The sequence below is a fragment of the Peromyscus maniculatus genome, chromosome 4 (genome assembly GCF_049852395.1).
Source record: "Peromyscus maniculatus bairdii isolate BWxNUB_F1_BW_parent chromosome 4, HU_Pman_BW_mat_3.1, whole genome shotgun sequence".
NCBI lineage: Eukaryota > Metazoa > Chordata > Mammalia > Rodentia > Cricetidae > Peromyscus > Peromyscus maniculatus.
Window position 1 is genome coordinate 152,549,034 of NC_134855.1, and position 26,593 is coordinate 152,575,626.

Consider the following 26,593-nt stretch of genomic DNA (forward strand, 5'->3'; position numbering starts at 1 on the left):
GGCTGATCTTACAGAGGACTTCCCAGCACCCACGAGGGGCTCACAGGCATCTGTGACCCCAGTTCGGAGAGTGAGGCCAACACCAGGCACTGTCTTAAGGGAACAAGAAGCCTGGGAGTACAGCAGGGCCAGTCCACTCTGGCCAACCTCCTCGTGTCCTCAGGGGACACTCGCTTACAGTGAGTGCAGGTGGGGACCACCATCCGATCGAATACCTAGCCAAAGCCCCAGACAGAGCAAGCCACGGGCTCAAGATCCAAGGTGTCACAAGCTCAAGATCCAGGATGTTACATGGGCCCAAATCTAGCGCCTCTCCCAACAGGCCCCTTGCCAGGGCTCCCTCGTGCAGGCCTGTTTTCACAGGGGAACATGAGAGGCTCAGCCCTGTGGGCCATCTTCAGGGACAGTCAGTTCCTTCATCCTGGTGGCACCGGCAGAACCTAGCTGCTCCTGTGGCTTGCCATCCACCCAGAACCATTAAGAGTTCCTCACACTTGGTCCCCGATCTGCCAGAAACAGTAAATATTTTAGGCTCTGCCGACCATCTGTGTCTGTCACCATCACTCCGCTGTGCCGTTTACATGCTGTTTGTCACTGTTCTTGGGACCGACCATCTGGGCTGCAAAACCCAAGTTTGCTGTCTGGTTCTTCACAGCGGCAGTCTGCCAACACTCCCATCCACTGAGCACATTTGCTCTTCCCAGTACTGAGCATCGAACCCAGGGCCTTGAGCACGCCAGGCAAGCGTCCTATCACTGAGCCTCAGGCACACAGCCCGAGAACATCTTCCAAATCTGTAAATAACCCACCCCACCCCCACTTTTAAGGGCTGCATGCTCTGCATGCTGCTTCCCTCCATGGCAGCTCCCCGGGTATCTCCAAGCTCCAAGCCCCCCCCCACCCCCCACCCCGTGTGACCTGCCACCAAGCCCTTGATGTCTGCGCTCTGGCAGGCAAGGAAACAGGAATTGCAAGTTGTACATCAGTTCTTCCATGGAGTGAGCCCCGTAGGCCCCCACACTGGCGTGCAGGGTGGTCTCCCGTTCCCTGTGACTGAGTCCCCTGCTTACGAGGCTGTAGCTCTAAGCAGCTGCGCGCCAAGAACTCCCTGAAATCATCCCTCCCCTGTAATTACAGTTTACGGTGGTTTACTGGGGGTGAAGAATTTCTGTCTTGCCCGAGGCCATTATAGATCCAGCTGGGCTGGGGGAGGTGGGGAGGGGGCAGGTGGCAGAATCCAGGAAACAGTTCCAACCCAGAGCTGGGACCAGTTTTTCTGGTTCCTGGGCTCTATCAGGCGATTCCCTAAGTTTGCCTTTATTAGGTAGCAGCCCTGCAGGAATTTGCAGGTGGCACGGGCTCCCCTGGGGCCCATGGAGAAGCCGGTCTTTGGAAAGTGTTGGCCTCTTCGCCTTCCTCTCTTTCTTCACTAGAGAGGAGGTAGAAGCTCTGCACCCGTCATCATCTTGGACTTCTGCCAAGTTGTCTAGTGCTTCTGTCACCAGCTCTTTCCCCGACCCGGAAGGGCCTCTCATACCGACAGTGGGAGTTCCCAGCGTGGTTCTAGTCTTCATTTTTCTTGAGATGCCCCAAATGCAAACACCACCTCCCCACTCACTTTCAGATGCATTGATGGGGACTGGAGAATGAAGGTACAATTGTTGTTTCTAAGTTCTCCAAATTTGAAAAGGTGCTGGTGTGTGATATTGTTGGGGCCCAGCAAGCAAGGCTGCTGGGGGTGCTCCTACTGGGGAACACAGGCAGAACTGTCCTGGGCAGGTTCTGTAGCTGCTCCCAGACAGAAGCCCCGGAGAGCCGCTTAGCTGGGACAGCAGGCAATGGAGTTGGTGTGTCAGGGCGAAGGAAGCAGGAACCAGTAGTTAATGAAGAGGGGAAAGAAGCTGGACAAGCCAGGCATGGGGACACAAGCCGTCTGGAGTCCCCACTACCCAGAGAACTGAAGCAAGAGGGTCATGGAAGCCCGGAACTAGTCCCTGCCTCAGCCAAGCCTGGTGTCACACGTTTCTAATCCCAGCATCTGGGAGGCTGAGACAGGACAAGCCAGCCTGGGCTATGTAGCGATCCTGTCTAAAAACAAAACCAAGCTGGGGGTGTAGCAGAGGCAGGGGTGCTTACCCGTGCTCCTGCTCGGCTGTAAACTTCTCAGAGCATAATGGTTGGCTAGGGAATCCATCTAGCGGAGTCAGCAAGACCCATCCCCTCTTCTGGCTGTGAGAAAGGCGGGTTTTTACACTCACTACATGCGTGGTAACCAGAACAGACCAGAGTGGCCTGGGCTGGGGTATAACTCCATCGGTCGAAAGCCTGCCTCGTGTGCAGAAGACCCTGGGTTCGATCCACACACTGCACAAACCAGGTCTGGCAGTACACACCCGTAATGCTAGTACTGGGGAAGTAGAGGCAGAAGGATCAGGAGTTTGAGGTCTGGAGCAGCTTGAGGCTTGCCTGGACTACGTGAGACCCTATCTTGATAAACAAGCAAACAAACAAATAAATAAATGGGTTTTGGTCCATCTGTTCTGTATGTAATAGGACAGAGATGCATCCTCTCCAGAAGGTAATTAAAAGAAATCAAAACATTGTTTTGCCTCCTCTGTGGAGAGTCAGGACGAATGTACTCAGGGGTTTGGATGGGCTCCAAAGAGTAGATAGATAGATAAGGCAGAGAGGGGGGCGTTTGTTCTTTCATTTTTTTATTTTGACACAAGGTCTTACTATGTAGTCATGGTTGGCCTGAAACCCACTATGTAGACTAGGCTGGCCCCGAACTCAGAGACCCACTTGCCTCTGCCTCCAGAGTGCTGGCAGCTTACTCCCTTGGAATTAGATTTCAGGAGAGTCTGTGGACTCTGCAGAGAGGCTCCAGCTGACGTCCCCTGTCCGTGTCTGCACCCCAAGCACTGCAGAACCCTTCACCTGCTCTGCCTGTCACCAGCATGGACCCAGTGGTCCCTTCACCTGACTTCCTCTTCCCCGCCAGAGTCAGGCCCGCTGTCTCCTGTCCCTGTCACCCCCCCCCCCCTCAAGCCTCCCTGAGCTTGTCTCAGTTCTGCCTGCTTTCATTCTCACTGTGCCCACCGGGTTTTCCGATCCGTGGGACTTCTAGCTCACTCTTCCTGGGACGACTCCATGTCAGGCCGAGTCCCTCCTGGGATGCCCTGGACACAGCAAAGCCGTGGAGCATCGCAGCTCAGCCAGCCGCCGCGGGCCGGCCGGCGAACTGCAGCTGTTTCAGAGTAAAGTGGCCGATACTCCTGTTGTTCACTGAATTTCCTCAAAGTGCGAAGCTGTGACGGTGTGGACACTTCACACCACTGGAGAGTGACAAGGTCAAGCCACACCCTCTGAAGTCAGAGAATATCTGTTTAGTGGGAGGAATCTCGGCTGGAGTGATGGATGGCGTGGACAGCTGCAATACAGCATGAAAGGAGTGTGGGCTGGATGGACTAGTGGACGTGTGTGTGTGTGTGTGTGTGTGTGTGTGTGTGTGTGTGTGTGTAGTGTGAAGGCGAGTGTGTGTCTATACCCATGTCTCTCCCTGTGCCTACACCTTGATTCTACTTGATCAGGTAAGTCCTGTGTCCCCCACCCCCAGCCCACAGGACCATCCTAAAGTGAAAAACCAAATTTCTGGGACTTCCCTTCTTGAGCACTGTGCAGTGAGACCCCAGGGCAGTATCAACAGGAAAATAAAGAAATTTGTATTTATTCGTATTCCATCCTATTTTATGTTGTTCTATTGTATTGCATCTGCCTAGAAACACGGTTTCATGCAGCCCAGACTGGCCTTAATTCATAGATGAGGATGGCCTTGGACTTCTGGTCTTTCTGCCTCCATCTCCTGAGTTCTAGACTCACAGGTGTATAGCATCACAGTTGATTTAACATCTGTATTTTATTTTTATTTTATGTGCATGCTTTGCCTGCATGTATGTATGTGACTGTGCCCCATATGTATGCAGTGCCCGAGGAGACCAGAAAAGAGTGCCAGATCCCCTGGAACTAGAGTGAAGACCATTGTAGCTGTCAAATGGATGCTGGGATTTGAACCTGAGTCTTCTGGAAGAGCAGTCAGTGCTCTTAACCGATGAGCTGTCTCTCCAGCGCCCGGCATCTGTGTTTTAAGATCAAAGTTTGGCTAGAGGATTGCTCAGTGGCAGGGAGTCTCTTGCCACTTCGAGCCTCATTGGCACAGAGCCTTGGGTTCCCTCCCTGGCATCAAAAGGAGGAGGGGAAGATAGAGAATAGGAGTTCCAAACCAAAAGCTCACAGTCCTCCCAGACTAGGCACACCCGTAATTCCAGGACTCTGTGGTCTGAAGCAGGAGGATAGCAAGGCCAGCCTGGGCTACACAGTGAGACCCTGCCTCTGAAGGCCGCAGGAGTGGCTATAGTTCAGTGGTGGAGCACTGACCAGTTGGCACAAGTTTGTGTGCTTGATGCTTAGCAAGACAAAAATAAATAATGAATGAAGGTACTCACATGTTTTCATGTGTGCAACTTCCCTTTAGAACAAGGTTGCTCCAGCTCAGCACCATAAACACCTGGAACCAGGCAATAAATGACCTACCTGTCGGCAGACAGCATCCTACACATTAGGAGCTTTCTAGTGTGATCCCTGACTGGTACTCACCAGCTAGCATCATCCTCCCACGGCTGGTTCAACATCCAGATGTGTCCCTAGCATTTAGGAGTATGTTCTGGAATTTGGGAAACTGTTTCCAAAAATCACTACACTAAAAGATGAGGTAACCTCCCCAGCTTGGAGGCAGGAGGATCTCCTGATAGACTCTGCGGTGGTTGCTTGATTTCTGTCCCACATGCAGGAGTGACCTACAACACAGAAACGTGGAAATAGCTCCATATGTGAATTCATATGAGCTCAGAGCTTCCCAAGAGACAAGCTCACAGGCATGTGAGAACATGGTGACTGCTGATGTTCCAAAGATCAGAGAAAGGGGGCGGGGGGGGGGGGAGTGACATACCAGAACAACCCAGAGTGACTGAGTTACGCCCAGGTTCCTGAGCCAGCCTTCCAGCCGCCCTGGGCACTCTGTATAAAGAATATGGGTACCACAAAGGCTTGTATACCTATGGGACAGAAGAGAGGACAGAACAGAGGCCATACCACCTCCTCTGAGCTCAAAAAGAAAGAGCAATTGCCTCTGCACAGACCATTTGACTCCCTCACACCATGACCCAGGTCCTAAGAGCAAGACCCCAAAGAAGACGGCAGAGGCCCATGGTACGTTTATAACATCACCTTGGAATCATAACTTGCTCGTTCTAATTTTCTCTGTTGATGGAAGAGGTAAAAAAATGTTCTCTACAAGCTGGGTGTGGTAGTGCACACTTTTAAACCCAGCACTAGGGAGGCAGAGCCTGGAGGACCTCTGAGTTTGAGGCCAGCCGGGTCTACGGAGAGAATTCCAAGACAGCCAGGGCTACAAACAAACAAAATGTCCTCCACATTGGCTGAAGCTGGAGTTGTAAGGGCAGGTGGGACATCACATTGTTCCCTTTATACAGTGATAAACCTCTTCCTCAGAGAGCATCCAGGGCAGGTGTCATTGACGTGACTATCTTTGGAAAACACAGTCTGCCACATGTGGGTTTCTCTCTATGTGTGAATCTGTCTGTGTGTGTGTGCACATGCTTGCACACACTTATGTGTCCAGGAGCGTGCGTGCGTGCGTGCGTGCGTGCGTGCGTGTGTGTGTGTGTGTGTGTGTGTGTGTGTGTGCATGTGGAGGCCAGAGGATGAGATCAGGTCTCATCCCTTGGGAGCCATCTATCTTTTTCTTCCTCTTTTTCTTTCTTTCTTTCTTTCTTTCTTTCTTTCTTTCTTTCTTTCTTTCTTTCTTTCTTTCTTTCTTTCTTTCTTTTTTTTTTTTTTTTTCCGAGACAGGGTTTCTCTGTGTAGCTTTGCGCTTTTCCTGGAACTCACTTGGTAGCCCAGGCTGGCCTTGAACTCACAGAGATCCGCCTGGCTCTGCCTCCCGAGTGCTGGAATTAAAGGTGCCACCACCGCCCAGCCATATCTTTTTCTTTTGAGACAGAATCTCTGGCCTGGAACTCACCAGTTCAGCTAGGCTAGCTAGCCAGTGAGCCCCAGGAATCCAGTGAGCCCCAAGAATCCAGTGAGCCCCAGGAATCCAGTGAGCCCCAGGAACCCAGCGAAGCCAACTGTCATTGCTTCCCCAACACTGGAGTCACAGGGGCATGCCAACTCTCCCAGCTTTTTGATCTAGGATCTGGGGACAAAATCAGGTCCTTATGCTTCCAAAGCAAGCACTACATTGACTGAGCCCTCTCCCCAGCCCGTGACCTGTCATTTTAAGTGACAGAGGGTAGTCCTGCCTAAATGTTAGGGTTTGGACCCTAAAGGCAATGGTGTAGGCGCAGTCACCAGCTTGTGTTGCCCCTGGGGTGTGGCCTTTAAGAGTTGAGCCTAGTGCATGAAAATGAGGTCATTCTCCTCATTGGGAAATGAGGAAACACTGGGACCCTGGCCCTTCCTGCCTCTGTGTTTTACATCCTCTGTCACAAGCTTGCTGCCCTGGTGCAAAGGCCTCACCACAGGCTCACGAACACAGAGACAACTGTCCACAGCCTGGACACTGAAACCATGAAGGAAACAGAGCTTTCTCCTTCAAGTTGGCAGCCTCGAGTATTTTACCACAGCGACAGAAAGCTGACATGACGGCACGTTAGTAACCAACATCACTCATTCTGATTCTTGGAATCCCCACCGTTCACAGCCAGATGTGCCTGGCCAGGGCCTGGAGGGCGAAGTTACACAGATTTTAACTGGAATAATCCCAGGGGAGGATTCTGATGGGCTCAGCTAAAGTCATATAGAAAAGAGAGGGGAAAAAAAGAGCAGAAAACACTCAAATGCCCACCTGCCTAGAGGATTCCAGGTATGTAAACTGTCCTTCCTAATTCCTCCTTTTTACATGGAAGAAGCATCGGGCCAGGCTGTGGTGGCGCACACCTTTACTCCCAGCCTAGAGGCAGAGGCAGGTGGATCTCTCTGAGTTTGAGGCCAGCCTGATCTACAGAGTTCCAGGACAGCCAGGGCTACACAGAGAAACTCTGTCACAAACAAACAAACAAGGCTTGCCATGGGCTGGGAGGATGGCTCAGGGGTTAAGTGAAAATGTTCTTGCAGAGGACCCAGGTTCGGTTCCCAGCACCCAGATGGGGGCTCACAACTGTCCATAACTTCACCTCCAGAGAGCACAATACCCTCTCTGACCTCAGCAGGTACCAGGCATGCACATGGTAAACAAGCATACACGAGAGCATGACATTTATACACATAAAATAATATTCAGAAATCTAAATTTTAAAAATTACATTTATGTGTGTGTGTGTGTGCATACATGCGCATGAGCAAACGAGTATGCATGTGTGTGCCACTGTGCCCTTGTGGAAGTCGGAGGTCAACTTGCAGGAACTTTGTCCTCCACTGAGTGACCCTGAGGATTAATCTCAGGCCTTCAGACTTGGTGGCAAGGGCCTCTGCCCACTGAGTCGTCTTGCCACACTTTCTTTAATATAAGAAAAATGATTTTTTTGTCTGGGTCTCACAGTGTTGCCTGGATAGCAGCCGGGAACATATACACAGCAAATACAAGAAGAAGACTGTTGGTTCTGGGAATTATATGGTGTGGCCAGGAGAGAGTGGTAGCAAGCATTTTCTCTCGATTTAAAAAAAAAAAAAATAGTGGCTGGGTGATGGTGGTACACACCTTTGATCCCAGCACTCGGGAGGCAGAGCCAGGTGGATCTTTGTGAGTTCGAGCCCAGCCTGGTCTACAGAGTGAGTTCCAGGACAGCCAAGACTACACGGAGAAACCCTGTCCCGAAAAACCAAGGGTGGAGGTGTGCTTGCTAATGTCTGTGTGTCACATGAGCATGTGGGTGGAGGTGGAGGTCTGAGTTGACCTTGAGTGTCCTTATCAATCACCATCTCTACTGTTTAAGACAAAATCTGTCACTGAACCAGAAGCTCTTTGATTCCCCCAGCCCTGCTGGCCAACGCATTTCCTGTTTCCTCCTGGAAGCAATGAGATTACAGATATGCACTGCCAAATTCAGCTTTTCAATGTGAGTTCTGGGTATTTGAACTCAGGACCTTGTGCTTGCCTACCAGGCACTTTGGTGATTGAACCATCTCCACAATCCAGGGGTAGCAATCACATGTAGAGGATAGAACATCGTCATGAAGATGTGTCTTAAAGAGCACACTCGTACCCAGTAGTGGCAAACACCCGTAATCTCAACACTCAGGAAGCCCAGGAAGTGGATCAGGAATTCAAGGCCAGCCTCAGCTACTTAGTGAGTCTGAGGCCAGCCTGGACTAATGTAGTTAGTGGTTTGAATGAGAATGTCCCCCATAGGCTCAGATGTCTGAATACTTGGTCCCCAGTTGGTGGAGCTATTTGGGGAGATTTTTACAGTGAAGATTTGTTGGAGGAGGTGTGTCATTGGAGGTGGGCTTTGAAAATCTAAAGACCCTGTGCCCTTCCAGCTCATTCTCTCTGTATAGTGCTTGTGGTCCAAGATGGAAGCTCTCAGCTTCTTGTTCCTTCATCATGCCTAGGGCTTGTCATCATGTCTCCATCATGGACTAGGACCTCTAGAACTGTAAGCCAAAATAAACTCTCTCCTCTATTTTTTGTTTGTTTGTCTTTTTGTTTTGTTTTTTGAGACAGAGATTCTCTGAGTAACATCTTTGGCTGCCCTGGAACTCACTTTGTAGACAAGGCTGGCCTTCAACATGCTGAGATCCACATAGATCCACCTGCCTCTGCCTCTCAGCTGGGATCAAAGGTGTGCACCATCACCACCCAGCAAACTCCAGCATTGCTGTAGAGAACAGGAGTGGGGTGTCACTGTAGAGAACAGGCGTGGGCATTGCTGAAAAGAACAGGAGTGGTTGCTGCCATAAAGAACAGGCGTGGGCATTGCTGTAAAGAAGCTAACCATGTTAGCTTTTGGAAAAATAAGAGTGATTTTTGGAAAAATGCCAGATGGTGGTGGCTCATGCTTTTAATCCCAGCACTGGAGAGGCAGAAGCAGGTGGGTCTGTGAGTTTGAGGCCAGCCTGGTCTACAGAGTGAGTTGCAGAACAACCAAGGCTACACAGAGAAACCCTGTCTCAAACACACACACACACACACACACACACACACACACAGAGACAGAGACAGAGAGACTTTGGAACTTGGACTAGAAAAGCAGTTGGACTACTACTCTATTTACATATCCCAGAAGATAGTAGTGCTGAGAGCCATGTGGACCAGGGAGGCACAGCTCAAGATATTTCAGAGGGGAGAGAATTAGCAACTGAGCTAGAGGCCATTTAAGTGATGTTTTGTCAGAGTCTGGCTGCCTTCTGCCCATGACCTGAGAACCTGCCTGTAGCTAAGTTTTAAAAAAATGTTACAAACTTAATGTCACATCCCAGGTATGTGCAGGAGCACAGGCTGTAATTGTTAAGATTAGTAACTTTAATGATATGATTGGATCAAATGGAACAGTTCTCCCAGGCCAAGACCCCACACAACACAGCCATTTGTGAAAGGAAAGGCCTAAAGAATTTTCTATTCCTAGAAAGAATCTGAAAAAGGAAGGAAGGAAGGAAGGAAGGAAGGAAGGAAGGAAGGAAGGAAGGAAGGAAGGAAAAGAAAAACCTGTTGCTAATTGACCAATTTCCCGGGCAGAGGAAACTTGGAAACATAATACTGAATCTGAGGCATGGTCATTATTAATCACCCTTATTCAGTTCTCAATGAAAAAGTGCAACTGGGGTATAAAAAAGTACAACATGTACAGTTTGGGGAGAAAAGTAGCAAGAAGGGCTTAATGTTCCTGCCAAGGCGGAAAAGAGGCTGTAATGGCTGAGACAGGTCTCGAAGAGTGCCAGACTGCTACATTTCCAACCTGTGAAAGGGAAAGACCAAGGCATTTTCTGCTCCGACAGAGAAACTGCAAACAAAATCTGCTGCCAATGTGGTTCAATGGGGTGAGAGTCCAGGCTGGCCATGTCATCCACTTGGGGCTGACTTTAGAGACGTAAAAGATGTAAAAGTGTCACCGAGTTTTCTTCCATGGCTTTAGAGAGCCATTTAAGCAAGGCAGTATGTGGCAGGGGAGTCCCTGTGTGAAGTCCCCAAGAAGGTAGAAAGCCTTTGTGTGATACTGTAAAAGCCTGGGTTACATTGGAGACCTTCAAATGTTGTCGATGCCAGAGCCATGGTATGTCCACCAAGAAGAGCTGCAGACGGGCAGGGAGTGGAACCAGCCTAAGAGAGAAATGTGCTGCAGGCAGCTGAGACGGAGGGGATAAGCCTTTGACATCGGACACGGAGTGTTTGCCCACCGTCATCCCCGCCCCCCCCGCCCTTCCTCCCTTTTGGAATGGTAATGTACATTCTGTGTCACTTTATGTTGGAAGTATGTGATTTGCTTTTGATTTTACAGGGGGTTACAGTTAAGAGACTGTCTTGAATCTCAGAAGAGACTTTGGATTTTTCTACGGTGTTGAGACTGTGGAAGACTAAGGGGATGTTTGAAGCTGGACTAAATGCATGTTGTATCGTGATGTGGCCATGAGCCTTTGTGAGCCAGGGAATGGAATATGGTAGTTTGAATGGGAATGTCCCCCATAGGCTCAAATATTTGAATAATCGGTCCCCAGTTGGTGGCGTTGTCTGGAGGCTTAGGAGGTGCAGTCTTGAAGAAAGCATGTCCCTGGAGGTGAGCTTGGAGTTTAAAGACTTTGTGCCACTGTCTGCTTTGTGCTGTGGGTCAAGATGTGAGCCCTCAGCCTCCTGCTCCTGCCAGGATGCCAGTGGCCCATTGCCATGCCTGTGTTCTCCCCACAGGGACTCACCCTCTGGAGCTGTAAGTCAAAGGGAGCTCTTCCTACAGCTGTGTTTGGTCACGGCGCTTTAACTAATGCAGCAACAGAAGAGAAACCAATGTTACTACCTAAGACCTGTCTCAAACAACCACAAGACGAAGGCTGGGCAAGATGGCTCAGTGGACAGAAACACCTGCATGCAGGCCTGGCCACCTGAGCTCCATCCCTGGATCCCACAGAGTGGAAGGAGAGAACTGACTCCTGAGAGTTGTCCTCTGACCTCCACACACGTGCTTATACACACACACACACAGACACACACACAGAGACACACATACTACACACACACACACACAGACACACACACAGAGACACACATACTACACAGACACACACACAGACACACACACACACACACACACACACACACACACACACAAATACATAAACAAACAAATAAAAGAAACCCAGGCCAGGCATGGTGGCGCACACACACCTTTAATACCAGCACTCTGAAGGCAGAGGCAGGCAGATCTCTGTGAGCCTGCTCTCCATAGTGAGTTCCAGGACAGCCAGGACTACATAGAGAAACCCTGCCTCAAAAAAACAGAACAAAAAACAAAAGCCAAAACAAGCAAAGAAAAAAAAAAAACCCAAAAGCCCACATTAAATTGTATGCTGTATTAGTTTGCTTGTCTGTTATAGAGATAAAACACCACCACCAAGGCAACTTATAGACAAAGGTTTTTTGTTTTGGTTTGGTTTTTGTTTTTATTTTGTTTTGTTTTGTTTTTTGTTTTTTCGAGACAGGATTTCTCTGTATAGCTTTGGAGCCTGTCCTGGAACTCACTCTGTAGCCCAGGCTGGCCTCGAACTCACAGAGATCTACCTGGCTCTGCCTCCCGAGTGTTGGGATTAAAGGTGTGCACCACCACCGCCTGGCTAGACAAAGGTTTATTTGAACTTCCGGTCCCAGACAGTTAGAGTCCACGATGGCAGAGTTGGGGTAGCAGGCTGAGTGAATCACAAGTGAGAAGCAGAGTGAGCAGCCTGGAAATGGAGTCATTTTTGTTTTTGGTTTTATGTTTGACTGAATGTGTGTATGTGCACCAAGTGTGTGAATGTGCACTATGTGTATATAGGAACCTACAAAGGTCAGAAGAGATGTTCGATTCCTTGGAACTGAAGTTACAGGTGGAACTGAAGTTACAGATGAGCTCGAAGGTGCTGGAAATCGAACCCGATCCTCTGGAAGAGCAGCCAGTGATCTTAACTGTGGAGCCGTCTGGAGTCTTTAAACCTCAAGCCACCCCCAGTGACAACAAGGCCACACCTGCTAGTCCTCTCCAAACTGGAGACAAAGTACTCAACCCACAGCCGGCAGGGACCTTTGAACCATCCATCGCACATGCTTGTCTGGTTTGGCTTCTGTCTTAGTCCATCTCACATGGCTAAAACAGAATCCCTGAAATCAGGTAACTCATAGAAAACGGAGAAGCATCTATGTTGTTACGTTTATTTATGTTGTGTTTTTTGGGGTTCTGGGAATGGAAGCCAAGGCCTGGGCCATGGTAAGCATGTATTCTACCCCTGAGATCTGGAATATATATGAGCAAGAGGCTGACCTCTGTGTTGCAAGATATATGATTACACTTGTATAAATCTATGTCACCATGATTGGTTTAATAAAAAGCTCATGGCCAATAGCTAGGCAGGATTTTTAGGGCAGAGAGGATGCTGGGAAGAAGAAGGGCAGAGACATGAGGAGACTCCTGGGATGCAGAGCAAGCAGCATGGGCTTTACAAAGTAGAGTAACCAAGTCACATAAAAGAACGTAGATTAAAAGATACGGGTTAATTTAAGTTAGAAGAACTAGTTAGAAACAAGCCTAAGCTGTCAGCCGAGCTTTCGTAAGTAATAGGTCTCTGTATTGTGCTTTGGGAGCTGGCAGGTGGGAGAGAGAAAGATCCAGATCCACCTACACCTCTGCCTGGTTCTGGCCAGGGTCTTCCTCCTGTGTTGTGATGTGGTAGAGGGGACCACGGTGGGCCAGAGTAAACATGCCATTGCAGGTTTCTTTTTCATTTCATAGTCACCAACAGCCAGGCAGTGGTGGTGTACACCTTTAATCCCAGCGAACAGAAGGCAAAGGCAGGCAGATCTCTGAGTTCAAGGCCAGCCTGCTCTAGAGAGTGAGTTCCAGGACAGCCAAGGCTACACAGAGAAAACCTGTCCCAAAAAACCAAAAATACAATGAAGTTGAAGTCTCCAATGCCACTTTGGGACCCTGCCCTTACCTCATGGAATCCCAATTGCCTCTCAAAGTTGCACCTGGAAATCTCATTAACATATAATTTGAGGGTCAAATCTGCAGCACATAGACTTTTAAGGGACACATTCAAGCCTTATCCTGGTGTGGGGTGTTGATAGAGATGGGGCAGGTAGGGAAATAGCTCACCAATAACCATGAGAGCATTTGAATGTTTTGGGGGAACTTTAGGAGTGTGGACTCATTCAACTGCAGGAGCAGCCCCAGGAGGTTTTCTGTTTCTGTTCACACTTTGTTGTTCTTCCTTGAGACAGACCTTAAACTCAGAGAACGACCTTAGGTGCCTGGTCCTTTTGCCTCCACCTGTAGAGTACGCAGATTACAGGCGTGTGCTTGCTACCACATCCTGTTTATATGGTGTGGGAGATTGAACCCACAGCCTTGTGCATGCTCGGCAAGGACTCTTCCAACTGAGCCACATATGTTGAGTCCTGTCATAGCCCCATTTCACAGATTGGGGAAACATTAGTGTGCAGTGTTCAGTTGGAACCCCTGCTCCTCCTTGCACAAGTTGGGAAACCCTGTCTGCCCTACATCCCCTAACACCACCAGCACTCTGAGAAAACTCTAAACAAAAGAATGGCATCCAAGTGCTTGCCAGGGACCTAGCTTTTGACCATACTTGGTCACAGTCCCAGTTCTTGGCTGGCACATCATCATCCATCTCCTGAGGTCTATAAAACCTCCTTGCCTTAGCCTGGGTTCTTGACTTCTCTGGCCCTCTTCTTTGGGACCCGTGAATCTGCCCAAAAGCTAAGCTCAATAAACCTGTATTTAGCTGTTTTTAATCTGGTCTGATCTGGCCTTTTGCATAGGCAGAAACATCATGCAGTGCTTGGAAACCCTTCTGAGCTCTCACAGGAGCAGATGAGTGGCAGGGCTTCTCCCACAGGCAGCCAGGCTGCAGAGACAGACACTGGTCACAGCGGCTCTGGGTTCCTTTACTCTCGGAGACACATAGGGTGAAAGAGTGTGAGCAAGCTTGGGCACCCCCCTGGCCTTCTGAGAGCCTGGGCTCCCTAATGGGAATCACTGGGAGCCTTGATCCCACCCATTGGAGGTACTCATTGGGAGGCCATGTTATCACTGCTCCATGGCTTAGGGTTTGAGCAGTCAGTGTGTCTCAGGGACCCTGTGGTTAATTTCTCCAAATGGCAATCTCACTGCTGGGAACAGGTGCTGCTGCTTGGTGCTCAGCAGAACTCCAGCTAAAGCTGGATGGATGAATACGTCACATGGGAAGCTGCTCCAGCAAACACCATGACACTGAGAATTCTTCTTGGGTCCTCTCCCTCCCTCCCTCCTTTAAATGCCCAAGCAAGTGGATGCCTTTTCTTAAGTAGCTAGGTAAACAAGACAGGTAGCCAACTCAAGGGCAATAGCGCTCAGGATTAAGGGAGGATTAGGTCCTTTGTCTGTTTCCCATCCCCTCTCTGTGGAGACAAGACCTGAGGGTTGCTAAAGAATTCCTTGGAAACCACAGGTTCTTCAGCTACTGTTGGGTGAAGCTTCCAGCAAGTACCTTGGTGAGGAAGTGGGTGAGGCTGCCAACCTTTGAGCCAGGGGAGGGAGCTGGGGCTCTGGGCCACCCATCTCTCAGTGGTTGCTGCTGATCCCAGAGGCGAGTCAGGGGCTTCTGACTCTCAGGTCAGGTGACCACCCCAGCCTGCACCCTTGGGGTGGTCCTTCTCCTGGTTTACAAGGAAGCACACGCTGTGCTGTGTGAGCTGCTGGGTCCGTGCTGGAACCCAGGACCGCACTTCTCGGCCTTCTCCAGCACCCTGACCATCTGTTGCCCTGACCCCTTGCTCAGCCTGTATCATGGTTCCGAAGACCAAACTGTCCAGTGTGCAGACGCTCCTCATCCCGCACCCCATTTCTTTGGTCCCCTTTAGATGCAAAGCCCTCTACACCCCTGTCTCTATATCTTCCTCCCCAGGCTGGCTTCTGTCCATTCCTCTTGTGGTGGGTAGGTTTAAAAGTCAGCTTGACACAGTCTGGAATCACCTGGGAAAAGAGTCTCCATGAGGAATTGTCTAGGTCAGTTGGCCTGTGGGCGTGTTTGGGGGAGGTGTCTTAATGGAAATCCCAACCCACTGCGGGTGGTGTCTTTCCCTGGTTTGGGGTTCTGGGCTGGATAAAAGAGGAGAAAGTGGGAGCTGAACTGCAGGCACACATTCATCCTCTCCGCCTTGACTGTGGATATCACCAGAGAGTGCTTCAACCCCTGCTTTCTGTGACTTCACTGCTGGAACCTGGAACACAGAGCTAAAATAAACCCTGTCTCCCCCAAACTGCTCTGTCAGAGTATTTTATTGCAGAAGTTGGGACAGAAACTGGAACACACCTTTCCCAGCCCTAGACTTAAGGTGACTCACAGTTTTTGGTTTTGGTTTGGTTTTTTACCTTAATTAAAAAAAAAAAAAAGTGTGTGTGTGTGTGTGTGTGTGTGTGTGTGTGTGTGTGTGTGTGTGTGTGTGTGTGTGTGTAGGTTAAAGGACAGTTTTGAGGAGCCTTCTTATTGCTCCACTGAACTCAGGTCACCAAACTTGAGTGGCAAACACCCTTGCCCACTGAGCGTCTCACCAGCCTGTCTGCCTCACAGACCTGTTGCCTGTTTGACGTTCCTGTGGCTGGTCTCTTGAGTGGTCACATTTAGTACATGCAGACGGAAACTCCCAGTGTTCCTCAGGGTAGCTGTCCCCTCTCATCTGCCAATGCCCATGCTGCCTCTTCCTTTCTCCCCTTCCCCAGACCTCCATCCCACCAGATGCCAGTGGTAGTTCTGAGTCCCTAGGGCAGCCTCACCTCCATCTTCTTCCTTGCTTTGTTCCCTGGATCAGGCCACCCTCACATCCCACACAGAGCCTGTGACTGTCTCTCAGACACCCACCAGATCTGGTTTCTCACAGCACAGCCACTGAAATCTTGCTAGAATGGTCAGGTGTGTCCCTTGTTCAAACACATTTCATGCTACTGAGGAAGACTTACTCCTCAGCCTGGTTTCCATAACCTCCACTCTGCCCTCTGGGCCTCTCGGGACTCCAGGGCGGCTCGCACCCTACCGCACACTCCTGCTCAGGACCGGCCCAGAACCTCACTACCTGGACTGTGATGCCTCCTTCTTAGCGTGCCCTCTACTCTCTACCTCTGGCTAATTTCCATCTACTCTTCTGCCCCTGGGTTGTCACTTCCTCCAGACTCTCCTGACACATCTTTACAAATCAAAACCAAGTCAGAGGGAATCACTGAGTCATCCACCCCCACCCCTCCCAGTGAAGGACTGGAAAACTAGGTTTGCATAGCAATGTCCGGCCTTTCCACAGCCTTTTTTTTTTTTTTGTTTCTGATGAGTAGAAACAGAACACACAAATGTAAATATAGTTACCTGATGATGCCCATGTGGTCAGAAAACGGGGGTGGGGGAGGCAGGCAGGGCAGGGAAACAGAAACTTTGTTCACACATAAAACCATCTCAAATGGAGTTTAATGGACACTGGCTTTGTCTTTCTTCTCAATGGGTGGTCAGTTTTTCCAATGACAGATTGTAGAAACTGATCTGCCTTTCATGTATTAAGTAGTTACCTGCAGTTTCCTGGGGTCTGAAGTACATCCAGGCCTAGGCTCGTTTTTTGCTTGTGTCTTTGTTTCTGTTATTTGAGACAGCTTGAGGATGCTGGTAACACCGACTTTATGTATTATTTTTATTTATTTGTTTGTTTGTTTGTTTGTTTGTTTTATATGTATGAGTGTTTTGTCTGGATGTATATCTGTGCACCATGTGTGCAGAATGCCAGAGGAGGCCAGAAAAGGGTCTCAGATCCTCTGAAACTGGAGTTACAGATGGTTGTGAATTGCCGTGTGGGTGCTGGGAATTGAACCCAGGTCCTCTGGAAGAGCAGCCAATACTCTTAACTGCTGAGCCATCTCTCCAGCCTCCGTAAGGATGACTTTATATCACAATTAACTGCTCTCCACGTGTTTAACAGACACTGCGGGGAGGGATGGGAATTATGGGTAGGTGGATGATGGATGAAGAAATGGAATTGTTCTCAACCCAGACTCCTAGGGGTTGTTGTCGACCTCAGGGCTGACTCCCCACATCCCACCTCTCTCTCTTTTCTTTCTTTCTTAAGGTCTTGCTCTTCCTGAACACTGCTCTTCCACTGAGCTGTACCCTCCCTGTGTTCCTCACTGGTGGCCCATTTCACCTTCATGCATAAGAGCAGACGTGTCTCCCACTTGGGGAATCATAGAACCACAGCTGAACAGGACAGGAGTGCCCTGGAGTGCCCATGGCCATCCTCTCCTATCAGCTAAGGCTGCTGAGCAGCGAACATTGCGGTGTGGGAGTGTGGGGCAGCCGGGGCCTGCCGGATAAAACGCGCAGGAGGAGGAGCTAGCAGTGCGCAGGCGCACTTGACGTCATCTAATTTATAGCCCAGCAGTTGATTCCTGCGATACTTCAATGTATCAGTTGCCTCACCCTGCTCCTTTTTGTTTGGATGTTGGTTTTGTTTTTCAAAGCAGGGTTTCTCTGTGTAGCCCTGGCTGTCCTGGAACTCACTCTGTAGACCAGGCTGGCCTCGGCCTCGGGATTAAAGGCGTGCGCCCCCACCGCCCAGCTTGTTAGATTGTGTTAAGATCGTTGCAAATGTCTACAAAACCAGATCCAGGTTTATCGACAGAAAGTATGGGGTGGTCCCAGCCAAGTGCTACCTGCTTGGATTCTCATATTCACGACAAAGTCAGAAGAATCGTCCCATGCTCAGGGCCAGCCTAGTCTGTGTACCGAATGTGCCAGAAAAGAAAGAGCCAGGTATGGTGGCACACACCTTTAACCCTAACAATGGGGAGTCAGAGGCAGGAAGATGGGGAGGTCTCTGTGAGCTGGAAGCCAGCTTGTTTATGTAATGAGATCCTGTGTGGAGAGAGAGAGAGAGAGAGAGAGAGAGAGAGAGAGAGAGAGGGAGGGAGGGAGGGAGGGAGGGAGGGAGGGAGGGAGGGAGGGAGGGAAGGAAGGAAGGAGGGAGAAAAACAAAAAGAAAAGGAGGGAAAAAAGCAAGAGAAAAAGGGGATAAGTGGGGAGGCAGATGTGGGCAAGAATGTCACCCATTTGTGACACCCATCCTTTTATGGAAATGCCTTACAAGTGAACTCCTAACGTCAGTTTGCCACCTTGTGGTCAAACTTTGGTATTGCATCCTTCCCATCCTTGAGACTCCATGAAGTGGCGGCAAGATTTGGAGTTAGGTTTAGGGATTTCTCTCCAAAGTCCCCAGGGTAAAGGCCTGAGATCAATTCCTGGTTCTCACAACTTCAAGCCACAGTTCCCAGTCATATAACTAAAGACATGTTTCTCAGAGTAAAGACCCAAGGAGGAAACAGTTGGAAGCCATCACTGTGTCTCGAAAACCTGTGTGTGTGTGTGTGTGTGTGTGTGTGTGTGTGTGTGTGAGAGAGAGAGAGAGAGAGATCTTTATATGTGTGTGTCCACATGTGCATTGTGAGATCTTCATATGTGTGTCCACACACGTGTGTGTGTGTGTGGAGAGAGTATATTTGTGCATGTGTGTCTATGTGTGTGTGTGTATTTGTATATAGGTATATTGTATGGTTTGTGGGAATTTTTCAGACAGGAAGCTCAGAACATCTTTCTTCAATGTCCTCTCAGAACAAGACAATCAAATATCCCAGAAGTTTCAGCTGGCCAAGAAAGGATTAGAGATCTCTTTATGCAAGACTTTTATCTACTTTGCTTCACTGTGTAGCCCTGACTGGCCTCAAACACACAGTGATCCTCCTGCCTCTGCTATACACTCCACCCTTGGCTTTCTTTGCATTTGGGGAGGGGGGTACAGGGGGTAGAAACTGACCTCACATGTACACTCCCAGCCTGGGCTTCCTTCAGAGAAGCAGCAGCAAAAAAGAAGCAAGATTTGTAATTGATTTTTATTTTTATTTATTTATTAATTAGCATTCCTACCAATGGATTTCTTTACAGAAAATGCTGACAATGTCATGAATTTGTAATTTGTATGTCATCTGTGCTCAGGGCCGTGCTAACCATTCTGTGTCTTTCGAGTTAGTACATGTGCGCACAGAAGCAGATCGTTCTGGGGTCTGGATTTGGAACGCAGAGCCTGGGGCTCCAAGCTCCAGGTGGGGACTGGCCAGGAGAGGCACCAAGTCCTCAGGGCACTCCAGAGCGGGGCTCAGGAATGAAGCCAGTGAGGACAGAAGTCATACCTCCCCCCCGCAGCAGGCTCCTTCCTGCTGATGGTGTGGTCCCTTGAGTGGAGCCTGTGCTCGGAGGCATGCGTTAGGTGTGCAGAATGTCAGGCATCTGGTGAAGATCTTGCCCAATGCTCCCTGGCTTTGCAGAAGAGGAAACTGGACGGCTGAGGGAAGAGGGATCTCGCCTCGGGACACTGCGTCGTTATCAGGAGCTTCATGCGGCAGCTGCAAACTGTGTGTCTGAGGTCACGGCCCTTCCTCCACTTCTGACCAAGAGCTCATTCTCATGCAGAAACCTCAAAAATATGTACTTTATAGCTATGCTATCTCACCTTTCCAGAGGCCTTGCTAATAGTCCCGTCTACAGATAGGAAACCGGCCAGGGGAGATAGCGTGATGCAGGGGGTGTCCAACTTATCATCTAGGACAACTTCATGGTCCAACACAAAATCAGAGAACTTTGTAAGATTTTATTTTATTGTATTGTAATTCTGCCCAGTTCTCAAGTGTGAACTTTATAGATGGCAGATTTAGATGACAACAGAGCATCAGGATGCTATCTAAAATAAATGTATGTGTGCTCTCAGAAGCCGTGGGCCATGGCTGGACACCTCTGTAAGGTTAAGAAGAGAAGGGATCTGACTTATCGCCACTGGACTCTAGACAAGGGGCTCATCGCCACTGATGTGTGTGATCCCCACACAAGAGGCCCTGAGCTCTTGGGAGGGCCGTGAGGAGAAAGTGTTGGGGTCTGGGGATGTGACTCAGTTGTTGGCAGTGGAGCGCTTGCCTACCGGTCAGGAAGCCCCGGACTTGATCTTAGAGCAGTTTAAACCAGGTGTGGTGACGCATGGCTGGAATCCCAGCACTTGGGGGGTGGAAGAAGGAGGATCAGGGGTTCAAGGCCATCCACAGGTACACACAGAGTTTGAAGCCATCCTGGAATCCATGGGCCCTGTCTCAAGAAAGTGAGAGTGGAGACGGTAAGTGTTCTGGGGATGCAAGTGGGAGGCTAGCTTCAGAGTCTCTACAGTTTTAGGTATGGGCCAGGCAGAGGCAGGAGGATCTCTGTGAGTTTGTGGCCAGCTTGGTCTACATAACAAGCTCCATGACAGCCAGGACTGCATAGAGAGACCCTGTCCCAAAGCTTTAAAAAAAAAAAAAAAAAAGACTAGGTATTTCTGTGGCCTGGGTCAATTACTCTCATTCATTGCTATTCATCATCTGTGTGTGTGTGTGTGTGTGTGTGTGTGTGTGTGTGTGTGTGTGTGTGTGTGTGTGTATGGGGGGGCAGGGCTTACACATGCATGGGGAGGCCAGAAGTTAGTTACTCTTCCCTTTATATTTTTGAGACGAGGACTCTCACTGACCCAGGTGCTTGCTGATTCTGCTGGACTGTTCACCAACAAGGCCTAGAGAATCTCTGCCCGCTCCCCCACTGTTGGGATCATGGGCATACGCCATTACACACACACACACACACACACACACACACACACACACACACTACACACACACGCCTTTCCTGCTCTCCTGAAGGCACCAGCAGCTTTGGGCCACACCCTGCTTCAGGAGCAGAGGCCCAGAGAACCTGCCTGCCTTGTGCAGTGACTCAAGGGTTGGGAAGGACAGACCCTTCCTACCTACTTGACAGTCCACCCTGGGAAGAGGAGTTGGGACATCCCTTACTGGAAATACCCCAGCTTCCCCTCAGAAAGCAGGGGCCCCAGGAGACTTGGAACAGTTTGGTGAGAGAAGAGGGTGGGGTAGAGAATGAGGCATCACCCAGAGGAGAAGCTGGGCCTGGATTCTCCTTCTCCCACAAGCTCCTCAAAGCCACACTTTGCTGCTGCCCCCAGGGTGAGGCTCAGTGGCTGGGTATTCATGCAACATGCCGGAGACCCTGGCCGCCATCCTCTGCATGGTGAGCAAGGCAGAGTGAAGCTACTCACTGACTCCCCAGCCAATGTCCCCAGCCACATGCGGGCTAGAGATAGGAAAGACCCTACCTCAGTTGATTTTCTGCCCCTTCATACCATGTTGGGACTCAGCTGGCGCTGGGGTGACAGGGATCTTTCCGCTCATGGGCATGGGAGGAATGAATGAGCTATGAAGGGGAAGGGGACTAGATGCTTCTTTCTGGTCCTCTTGTCTCAAGACTCTTTGGGGGGCAGGACTGTCTCCCCATCACCAACAGTAAGTCCTGTCTGCCTTGGACTTTTTCTCAGCCTCACAAGTTCTGGTGACAATCTCTGTCCATTTTCTGCATTAGAGCCTGTAGTTTATGACACCCCCAAACTCTACATCCAATCAGAGGTACCCACAGCACATACTAAAAATAATTTCCTTTCTGTTGTTGCTTTAAAAATATGTGTTTATTTATTTTCTTAGAGACAGTTTAATCTAACTCAGGCTGGCCTCAAATTCCCTATGTAGTTGAGTAGCTGAGCATGATTTCGAACTCCTGCCTCCCTGCCTCCACCCTCCGAGTGTCTGTATTACAGGAGTGTGCACACCACGCCCGGCTCGTGTTCCTTACGGTTAGATAAAGGAGACTCCGAGCAAGGGGTGGGGGTGGGGGGGATATGACACAATGCAGGTGACTCTTCTGAGTGGGGTGGTTTTATGTGAATGGGTGTTGCTCAATACAGTGATACAGAATTAGTTACAGATGTGAAGGTGTGCCTGCATGCCCAGCACACACCTGCACACGTGTGTGCACACCCTTCTATTCTGTCCACCATGGGAGCTTGGGAGGAGTAGAACCCAGGAGCAGCAGGACCTCATGCCCAGATCTTGGTTTCTGAATGTTACCTTTTGCTAGAGGCACCAGGACCCCACGAAGGAGTAGGTGAGTTACCTGGTTGTGGGGCTCATCTCTGAAATCCCAGCACCTAGGAGCTCATGAGGCTGAGGCCAGAAGATTATGAGTTCCATGTCAGCCTGATCCTGTATCTGACAAAACAAAACAGAGTTGGGGCTGGTGGCCTGTGCCTGTAACCCCAGCACCCAGGAAGCTGAGGGTTGTGTCTTGTGCCTGAGGCCCTGAATTCCATCCTTGTGCATTTATTTACAGGGCTGTGGTGGCACACACCTGTAGCACGCCTGTAATCCCAGCACTCAGGAGCTGCAGGTAGAAGAACTGAAGTTTAAGAGAGTCCCTAGAGCTACACAGCACATTCAAGGCCAGCCTAGGCTGCTTGAGACTGGATTCAGGGGGAAGGGGAGGGGCATGGACGGGGGAAGCCTGTATTGAAGCTTGCTCATCCCTACTACTTGAGGGAAAGAACATGTGAAGAAGAGGGAAAGCTCTTGCTCACACCATCTGCAGGCAGAATCTAGGGAGATTGATGGAACTGGGAGGCACTGTGGTCATCACCATAGTCGAAACTCAGGATGAAGCTTCATCACCAGAAGTGATGGACGAATTGGTGAGTCTCTGTGGACTTGTGGGGATGAGAGAACAGGATATGGGAGCCAGACTTACAGATGGCCCTTAAGGACTTCTGTTCCTCAGGTCCCTTCCACACTGAAGGAGACTGGACCATGTAACAGGATGTTAGCATTTCAGTGTTCCCTGGCCAGCCCACTGGGGACCTAGCCAGTAAATAGGCAGTACTCTGGCTGGCTCAGGGTCCTGATGAGGTCATCCCCTCATAGAAGGCGGCCCACCTGCTCTCAGTCTCTTCTTCATCTTCTCTCCCCCTCCCCAGTAAATTCTCGTGAGCGCTGTGGCATGCATGGTGTGAGTGACTTTTTAGGGCCCCTTGGCTCCAACCAGCCAAGGTCGCCTCTCGCTGTTTTACAGGATGCCCGTGTAATAAGGAGGGCTGCGGCCTCCAGGGCTAGGTGGTAGAAGATGTGGGGGGCTTCTGTCTTATTCACTTGCACTATTTTATGATGTATTTTATTGGTGAATGTGCACATGTGCACAAATGAACAAGACAGGTTGGAAAGATGGCTCCGAAGTTAAGAGCACTTGCTGCTCTTCTAGAGCCTGAGTTTCGTTCTCCTCACGGAGGTGGCACTCACTCTGGTGTGTGCCTTTCATTCCTTAAGCACCATCAACCTTGTCTATCTGAGACAGGCTCTCTGGCTGGCCTGGAACTTGACCAGTAGCTGGGCTGGCAGGCCAGGGAGCTGTGGAAATCTGCCTTCTCCATTTCACCTGTGTTGGAACCTCAGGCTCTCCCAGCGCTGGATCTCTTCTCCACCGTTATTTCTGGGTGGGTGGGTGGGTGGGGGCTGGGATTGAACTCAGGTCCGAATGCTTCCAAGGCAAGCACTACACTGACTGATCCATCTCCCCAGCCCACATGTACGTTCTGTCTGCCAGACCCATGTTAGCACCAAGCCTTCCATAGTTCCTCAGTTCTTAGAAAACAGTCAAGATGTGGTCCCTAGCCGGGCAGTGGTGACCTACACCTTTAAGACCAGAACTCAGGAGGCAGAAACAGGCAGATCTACAGGTTCAAAGACAACCTAGTTAACATAGAGAGTTCCAGTACATCCAAAGCTACACAGAGAAACCTTGTCTCAAACAAACAAAACACACAAAGAAAGAGAGAGAAAGAAGAGGGGAGGGAAAAGGAAAAGAAGACACGGTCCCACTCCACACAATCAGAAGTCCTGGGGTGGCTGGAGCCAGGCGCCCAGGGCTTGGTACCTGCCCAGGGGTCCTAATGCACACCAGCGTTAGGCAGTCTTTGTCAAGTTTTGGAAGACAGCCAGTTGGGGAAGATGGGTCAATTCTCAGCAAGAACAAGGACGAACCATCTTTTTTTTTTTTTTTTTTTTTTTTTTTTTTTTTTTTTTTTTTTTGAGACAGGGTTTCTCTGTGTAGCTTTGTGCCTTTTCCTGGAACTCACTTGGTAGTCTAGGCTGGCCTCGAACTCACAGAGATCCGCCTGGCTCTGCCTCCCGAGTGCTGGGATTAAAGGCGTGCACCTCCACCGCCCGGCATGACAAACCATCTTTTGAGGCCCAAAGAGAGTTTCCGATCTTTCTCAGGCTGACTTGGCCACTGTGACTGCTAGATGGAGTCTGCGGTCACCTTCCCTTGCCCCCACAGGATTAAGGCTCAATCTGGTTTATTCCTGTTTGAAATCTAGGCCTAACTTATTTTTGTTTTTCCAAAGGGACTATGTTTAAAATACTACATAACCATTTCAATTGTTTGTTTGTTTGTTTGTTTGTTTTGGTTTTTTGAGACAGGGTTTCTCTGTGTAGCCCTGGCTGTCCTGGAACTCACTCTGAAAACCAGGCTGGACTCAAACTCACAAGATCTGCCTGCCTCTGCCTCCTGAGGGCTGGGATTAAAGGTGTGCACCACCATGTCCGGCTAACCATCTCAATTAATTTTTAATTATTAAAATTTAAAACATTTTATTATTGTGTGTATGTGTGCATGGAAGGTTTCACGCCACAACAGGCATGTGAAGGTCAGAGGACTGGCTGGCTTGTGAGTTCTCAGGATCCTCTTGACTCTGATCTTAGCACTAGGCTCATAGGCGCCCAAAGCCACACCCAGCTTTTACTTGGGTGCTGGGGACTTGAACTCACTCCCTCTTACCTACTGAGCCATTTCCCCAGCTCTGGTCAACCCTTCGTTCCTCGAACGGACAGGAAAGCGACAGCTGCTGTCAGATACCAAATGCCACACGCCTGTCCAGGTGTCTATTGAGATCTTTTAAAATCTTCTTTGGTTTTGAGATGGGGCCCTATTCTGTAGCCCAGGCTGGACCATAACTCACGGTATAGCCTGGGCTGACCTCCAGCTCCCAGCAGCCTTGCTGCTTCAATTTTAGGATTATGAGCATGAGTTACCACACCTGATGTTTTGATTTTCTTTGGATGGGGACTGGTTGGTCTACTTGTCTTCAGAAAAAAATCATGTTTCACAACAACACTAAAAATATGCAGTTATCATCTGCCTTGAGGTGACCTGAGAAGATGATTTGCTAATAATTTGACCCAGAAAGCCCTTCAAGTCACAAGAGGTTCAAATCTTCGTGCTGACTCTGACAGCCAGGCCACTGAGGAAGCACTTAACTGAGAAGCCCCCAAACACCTGAAAAATACCATTTTAAAGAGGCCATGTCTGCTATTCAGTGATGTAATGGAGTTGGTAGGCGTGGCCAAGCCACACAGTCGGGCTGGACATACATAGGCTCCTCAGCCCAAAGGGTGCAGAAGTTTTGCTTCACATGCTTAAAAACGCAGAGTGCAGCTGAGCTTAAGGGGTTGGAAGTGGATTCTCTGATCATCAAACATGTCCAATGCACCCAAGAAGGCGTCCACCTGCCTCAGCACCTCCTGCTACGTGGAGATGACCCTCACCAAAAAAGGATCAAACTGTTCCGAGCCAGAAGAGGAGGTTGCACTGAAGAAAAAGATGGAAAACAAAATAAAAAAAGCTTAGAGCATGGCGTCTGATATGGCGGTGGGGCATTCCTTCAGCCAGGGTCTTTGGGAGGCAGATGCAGGGGGAGTCTACGTGAGTTCGAGGCCAGCCAGGGCTACAGGATGAAACCCTGTTAAACAAAACAAGCAACAACAACAAAAACCACATTACGACACAGAAAACAAATTGGCAGAAGATGAATGCAAATTTAAAAGGTGTTCTTGTTTTATTTGTTTTTAACAGTGAAAACAGCACACAACGGTACTCGCTCCTCCACACAGCTTCAGCTCTGGGAGGCACAGTTCTGGTTCGGTTTTGAAGGCCCCTTAAGCGAGTGAGAGTCCAGTCATGTGCCTTTAGTTCAGAGGCAAACAACCTGACCCCGGGACCAGCCACAGGGAGTCTGTGTGCTGTTCTCAGCCTCCTTGCAGTAAGGAGCGCTTGCCTCACAAGGCAGGATGGTGCATGGGTCCAAGGCCTGTGTGGAAACCTCTAGAAGCTTAGAAGGTGAGCCCATGAGCTCTAGTGCTGTGGGATGTTCTGTATGTCCTGTGGGAGCCCGTTCTCGGGTTCCTCATGGCTTTACCCAGCAGGTCCGCATAGAGGATGATTAGGACCACGGGCCTGAGTGCAGGTGTCTGAGATGGTCTGCACTTGGCTGTGCTGGGGGATGGTCTGTATGTCAAGTTGCTCTGATTGATCAATAAATAAAACACTGATTGGCCAG

At 49.7% G+C, this 26,593-nt stretch overlaps 1 non-coding gene across 1 annotated transcript; it reads left to right on the forward strand.

The window, feature by feature from the left end:
- The first annotated feature begins 3,385 nt into the window (after positions 1 to 3,385).
- On the forward strand, positions 3,386 to 3,670 carry LOC121829254 (small Cajal body-specific RNA 2). The gene has a single exon (XR_006072033.2).
- The last annotated feature ends 22,923 nt before the right edge of the window (positions 3,671 to 26,593 follow it).